The sequence below is a fragment of the Carettochelys insculpta genome, chromosome 4 (assembly GCF_033958435.1).
Source record: "Carettochelys insculpta isolate YL-2023 chromosome 4, ASM3395843v1, whole genome shotgun sequence".
Classification (NCBI taxonomy): domain Eukaryota; kingdom Metazoa; phylum Chordata; order Testudines; family Carettochelyidae; genus Carettochelys; species Carettochelys insculpta.
In genome coordinates, this window is record NC_134140.1 from 91073872 (window position 1) to 91080893 (window position 7022).

A 7022-nucleotide genomic window follows, 5' to 3' on the forward strand; every position below is an offset into this window, starting at 1 on the left:
GGCTATTAGGACTTTTTCATCTCCACTGCCAAGCCCCTAAAGAGTAGCTTGCATAGGTTGCTCTATACTTCTGATTCATTAGCAATGCTAACCCTGTTTCACTTTTGAAAGATCTGAAGGCAAGTATAGATCGCAGCCTCCTTTTTCTGATTTACACACTCTAATTTCGAAAAGTGTGTTAGGAAACTAATAAGTACTAAAACTATAGGTATGGTCAGATTTTTAAAATGGGCGTCTCAAACTGGGCAATGATACTAGGACATTTGCACATGTAAAATGGGTAGTTGTGCATATAAGATATGAATGTGGGCTTAGCCTTGCATTTACACCAAACTAACCGTGTGCATGTTCAATTGTAGGTTTTGGGCGCATTGACTCGATCATGTTTTCAAATATCATGAGCTGAATTGGAGAAATTTTCCCCTTACTTTTTAGCGGGGAAGGGTTAGAAATTTTCAAGAGTGGGGATACAACCTTCTCCTTGTTGTTCTCATCTTTCAGCTGCCACTTCCTATTAATATTCTTAACCAGTTTATGCACCTCCTTGGTCTTACACTCACCATAATATCTCCCTGTATCTTCACACTGCTTCTTTAACCATTTTGCCTTATCCATTATTACTGCTTTCCTCACCTCATTGCATTTCACTCTATAATGCTGTTTCGTCCTCTTAGAAACCTCCCTTCTGAGCTTCAATGCTCTCTTCTCTTGGACCAACTTCAGGCCATTATTGCTTGAAAAGTTAGGATTATAACCAGTGGTGGAACAACTACCCCTACTGCTACTTTCAAAAAAGTGTAACGAAGTACAGTACTTGAGCGAAAGTAAACTACTTGAGTGAAAGTACTTGAGTAAAAGTAAAGTACTTGAGTAAAAGTAGATGAGTAAAGTACAGTACTTGAGTAAAGTACTCGAGTAAAAGCAAAGTAATTGAGTAAAAGTACTTGAGTGAAAGTACTTGAGTGAAAGTACAACCATGCTGTGGCTTAATTGTACTCAAGTGAAACCATGATCTGTTCTGTTGGTAGAAAGCATCCAGACAGCCCATGTGCAGGTGGGGTGTCCATGCTCGGCCAGGGCTGCAGCGAGGAGGGCGTACCCTGGGGGATTTAACTTCTTGGCACTGGGGTCTAAAAGAATGGCCTCCTCGGCCCAGGAGATCCTGGAGCTCCGGCCTGGCCCAGGTGGTTGTGGGGGGAGGAGGGGGGTCACTTATTTGACCACTGGGTTGGGTCCTGGGACTTCAGGCAGGTCCCATAAGGTCCAGTGGCGTCTCAGGAGGCCTCAGCCACGCTTTTGTGGCTGGGAGTAGCTGGGAGGCTGTGCTTGCAGCCAGAGTGGGGCCTCTGCTGCTAGCACATTGTCAGCTTCCTATTAATATTCTTAACCAGTTTATGCGCCTCCTTGGTGTCACACTCACCATAATATCTCCCTGTATGCTTCACACTGCTTCTTAAACCATTTTGCCTTATCCATTCTGACTGCTTTCCTCACCTCATTGCATTTCACTCTATATTGCTGTTTCGTCCTCCTAGAAACCTCCCTTCCGAGCTTCAATGCTCCCTTCTCTTGGACCAACTTCAGGCCATTATTGCTTGAAAAGTTAGGATTATAACCGGTGGTGGAACAACTACCCCTACTGCTACTTTGAAAAAAGTGTAACGAAGTACAGCACTTGAGTGAAGTAAACTACTTGAGTGAAAGTACTTGAGTAAAAGTAAAGTACTTGAGTAAAAATACTTGAGTAAAGTACAGTACTTGAGTAAAAGTAGTTGAGTAAAGTACAGTACTTGAGTAAAGTACTTGAGTGAAAGTACGTGAGTAAAAGTACTTGAGTAAAGTTCGGTACTTGAGTGAAAGTACAACCATGCTGTGGCTTAATTGTACTCAAGTATCCAGAAGTACAAAGTAGCTGTCTTACGATAATCTTAAATATCTGCAATGATGGAGATTCTTCAACCACTGTAGGCAATTTATTCCAGTATTTAATTATCCTGACAGTTTGGAAATTTTTCCTAAAGTCCAACTTAACCTTCCTTGCTGTAATTTAAGCCCATTGCTTCTTGTCCTGTCTTCAGAGGCTAAGGAGAATAATTTATCTCCTTCCTCCTCGTAACAACATTTAGGTACGTGAAAGCTGATGTCATATTCCCTTTCAGCCTTCTCTTTTCTAAACTAAACAAACCCAATTCTTTTAATCTTCCCTCATAGGTCACATTTTCTAGACCCTTAATCATTTTAGTTGCTCTTCTCTTGACCTCCAATTTCTCCGCATCTTTCCTAAAATGTGCTGCCCAGAACTGGGTCCAGTACTCCAACTGAAGCTTAATCAGTGCAGAACAGAGCAGATCCGAGCAGAGCAGAAGAATGACTTCTCATGCCTTTGGTCACAACACACCTGTTAATGCATCCCACAATCATGTTTGGTTTTTTTGCAAGAGTGTCACACTGTTGATTCATACTCAGCTTGTGGGCCACTAAGACCCCTAGATCCCTTTCTACAGTACTCCATGCTAGGGAGTCCCTCCCCATTTTGCATGTGTGAAACTGCCTGTTTCTCCCTAAGTACTTCACATTTGTCCTTGTTGAACTATTTTCCTGAGAACATTTCTCCAGTTTGGCCAGATCATTCTGAATTCTGGCCCTATCCTCCAAAGCACTTGCAACCCCTCCCAGCTTAGTATCATCTGCATATTTTCTATGTCATTATCTAAATAACTGATGAAGATGTCAAACAAAACTGGTCCCAAAGTGATCCCAGTGGATCCCCACTTATGCCCTGCTGGCATGCCTATGAACCATTAATAACTGTTCTCTGTGAACAGCTATCCAACCAGTTATGGACCCACACACAGTTGTGGGTGTATTATATACTATACACACCAATATACTACGCATTTATATTTCAAATCTGGAATTTAAATATAGTCTCAGCCTTTGTTTATAAAGTTCAGACTGGCCAAATTAAATACAGGAGTCACATTACCGAAATCTCACATTACCGGAGGAGATGGGTGAGTTGAGACTAGGGCTGCTTGCACACAGCTGGAGCATCCCCACCCCTAGTGCCCCCACAACCACCAAAGGACAGAGAGTGGTCCAGCAGAGCTGGGGCACCTTGCTGCATGCCCAGGTTGCTGTGGACGGGGGGCTGCTTTGGCCAGGAGGGGGCACTCCCAGCCTCAGCAGCTGTGGGTAGGGGTTACTCTGGCCACACTGGAGTGCCCTCCCCCTGAAGGAGGCAGGGATGCTCCAGCTGGACCACAGCAGCATGAGGCCTCAGCATGCCACAGGCAGGGGCACCCCAGCCATTTCCCTCACCCATTTAATCAGTTGACTGGTTAAATTTAATGTTTAACAGGTTAACCAGTTTAATGGGAGTGTCCATCCGTAGTCTGAGTGGGAGGTAGGGAGATGGAGCAGGCTGAGAGTAGGGTGTCTGGGAGGGTGTGGGAGTGAGCTGCCGGTGGGGTCCGGCTGGGGGGAGGGTGCAAGAGAGAGAGAGAATTCAGGAGCAGACTTGGAATGGGAGACCTGGGTAGGGGGGGTAGGGAAGAGGGATTGGGCGCAGGGGCTGTTGCTTATCTGGCTCCACACTGCCTGCCAGTCCCAGGTACCACCCTCCACTGCTCCTATTGGCCAAAATCTGGCTAACAGGAACAATGGGGAACCTCTCCCACAAGCGTTTTCCAGCACCTCATTCCCTCAGCCAAGGGGGGTGTGGGGGGGGGGTTAGCAGCAGTGCACAGAACCATGCTGCTTCTCCCCTGCATGCTGGATCCAGCTGCGAGGCGTGGGGCCCCCAACCCGTGTGTAGATACTGTTTTTGAATGAAAAGGTGTTGAAAAAACCTTTTTAAAGCTACATTGCACTTGTTGATTGGCTATTTTCTTTAAAAAAATTCCTTGTGTGATGATTGGGTGCTTTTGCATATGCGGCTGCGCTTTAGCCAATCAGGAGGTTGGCTTGTAGCAGTGTCAGTGGCATGATGAAAGAAGCAAGTAGCTAAACACTTCTGGAAATGATAATGGAGTAAAAAGAACAATATTTTCCTTAAAAATGACTTGCGTAAAAGTCTAAGTACCACAAAAATGAACTATTTGAGTAAGGTACATGTGAGCGCAACGCGGGGGTGGTCGTTAGTGGGGAAAAAAGGTAACATCCAAGACTACTGAAAATGAACTCTATCAATTTCTGGTAAATTTACCGAATGTATTAAAATCATGCACAAAATGTAAGCCTGGGATTTCAAACTTGGTGCGACATGCCTCAAGACAGAGAGAAAATTAAGCAAGTTGCAGGAAAAGAATCAGTAAAGGTCCAAAACACAGGAATTTTTGTGTGAACAGGTAGGGTCAATTTTCAGACTGCACAAATATGTACGTGACTTTTACACATACAAATGCAGACGTGCACAAAAAGTCAGTCTGCAGATCAGGCATTTGTGAGCTTAACTAAGGGATGCAGAAATCCTAATTCTTTTTTCACATATATAGCTGTGGATATATGTACCCAAACTCTGAGCACCGCGTAAAGTATAGCGTCCTTCCAAATTCATAGCCCATTTTGGGTAAGTGTCATGATTTGGGAATTTGGTCAATTTGCAACAACAGTGTCCAACCTGGGATAGTTAGCAACGCTATTTCTGCTCTTTAAACTGGAAATGTTGTGGTCTTGTATTTGTAGGGGTCCTGACCCGGAAAGGAATTGAAAGGTTATCATGGGGGAAGGGTTGCAGTTCTGTTACTCTTCTGTCTGTGCTGCTACTAGTGGCACTTCCTTCAGAGCTGGCCTACATCTACACTAGAGCAATCTGTTGAGAGAAGTGTCTCTTGGAAGAGATTTCCTGACAAAACTACTGTCGACAGATTGCATCTATACACAAAAGTGGAGTGAAACCATGATCTGTTCTGTTGGTAGAAAGCATCCAGACAGCCCATGTGCAGGTGGGGTGTCCATGCTCGGCCAGGGCTGCAGCGAGGAGGGCGTACCCTGGGGGATTTAACTTCTTGGCACTGGGGTCTAAAAGAATGGCCTCCTCGGCCCAGGAGATCCTGGAGCTCCGGCCTGGCCCAGGTGGTTGTGGGGGGAGGAGGGGGGTCACTTATTTGACCACTGGGTTGGGTCCTGGGACTTCAGGCAGGTCCCATAAGGTCCAGTGGCGTCTCAGGAGGCCTCAGCCACGCTTTTGTGGCTGGGAGTAGCTGGGAGGGTGTGCTTGCAGCCAGAGTGGGGCCTCTGCTGCTAGCACATTGTCAGCTTCCTATTAATATTCTTAACCAGTTTATGCGCCTCCTTGGTGTCACACTCACCATAATATCTCCCTGTATGCTTCACACTGCTTCTTAAACCATTTTGCCTTATCCATTCTGACTGCTTTCCTCACCTCATTGCATTTCACTCTATATTGCTGTTTCGTCCTCCTAGAAACCTCCCTTCCGAGCTTCAATGCTCCCTTCTCTTGGACCAACTTCAGGCCATTATTGCTTGAAAAGTTAGGATTATAACCGGTGGTGGAACAACTACCCCTACTGCTACTTTGAAAAAAGTGTAACGAAGTACAGCACTTGAGTGAAGTAAACTACTTGAGTGAAAGTACTTGAGTAAAAGTAAAGTACTTGAGTAAAAATACTTGAGTAAAGTACAGTACTTGAGTAAAAGTAGTTGAGTAAAGTACAGTACTTGAGTAAAGTACTTGAGTGAAAGTACGTGAGTAAAAGTACTTGAGTAAAGTTCGGTACTTGAGTGAAAGTACAACCATGCTGTGGCTTAATTGTACTCAAGTATCCAGAAGTACAAAGTAGCTGTCTTACGATAATCTTAAATATCTGCAATGATGGAGATTCTTCAACCACTGTAGGCAATTTATTCCAGTATTTAATTATCCTGACAGTTTGGAAATTTTTCCTAAAGTCCAACTTAACCTTCCTTGCTGTAATTTAAGCCCATTGCTTCTTGTCCTGTCTTCAGAGGCTAAGGAGAATAATTTATCTCCTTCCTCCTCGTAACAACATTTAGGTACGTGAAAGCTGATGTCATATTCCCTTTCAGCCTTCTCTTTTCTAAACTAAACAAACCCAATTCTTTTAATCTTCCCTCATAGGTCACATTTTCTAGACCCTTAATCATTTTAGTTGCTCTTCTCTTGACCTCCAATTTCTCCGCATCTTTCCTAAAATGTGCTGCCCAGAACTGGGTCCAGTACTCCAACTGAAGCTTAATCAGTGCAGAACAGAGCAGATCCGAGCAGAGCAGAAGAATGACTTCTCATGCCTTTGGTCACAACACACCTGTTAATGCATCCCACAATCATGTTTGGTTTTTTTGCAAGAGTGTCACACTGTTGATTCATACTCAGCTTGTGGGCCACTAAGACCCCTAGATCCCTTTCTACAGTACTCCATGCTAGGGAGTCCCTCCCCATTTTGCATGTGTGAAACTGCCTGTTTCTCCCTAAGTACTTCACATTTGTCCTTGTTGAACTATTTTCCTGAGAACATTTCTCCAGTTTGGCCAGATCATTCTGAATTCTGGCCCTATCCTCCAAAGCACTTGCAACCCCTCCCAGCTTAGTATCATCTGCATATTTTCTATGTCATTATCTAAATAACTGATGAAGATGTCAAACAAAACTGGTCCCAAAGTGATCCCAGTGGATCCCCACTTATGCCCTGCTGGCATGCCTATGAACCATTAATAACTGTTCTCTGTGAACAGCTATCCAACCAGTTATGGACCCACACACAGTTGTGGGTGTATTATATACTATACACACCAATATACTACGCATTTATATTTCAAATCTGGAATTTAAATATAGTCTCAGCCTTTGCTTATAAAGTTCAGACTGGCCAAATTAAATACAGGAGTCACATTACCGAAATCTCACATTACCGGAGGAGATGGGTGAGTTGAGACTAGGGCTGCTTGCACACAGCTGGAGCATCCCCACCCCTAGTGCCCCCACAACCACCAAAGGACAGAGAGTGGTCCAGCAGAGCTGGGGCACCTTGCTGCATGCC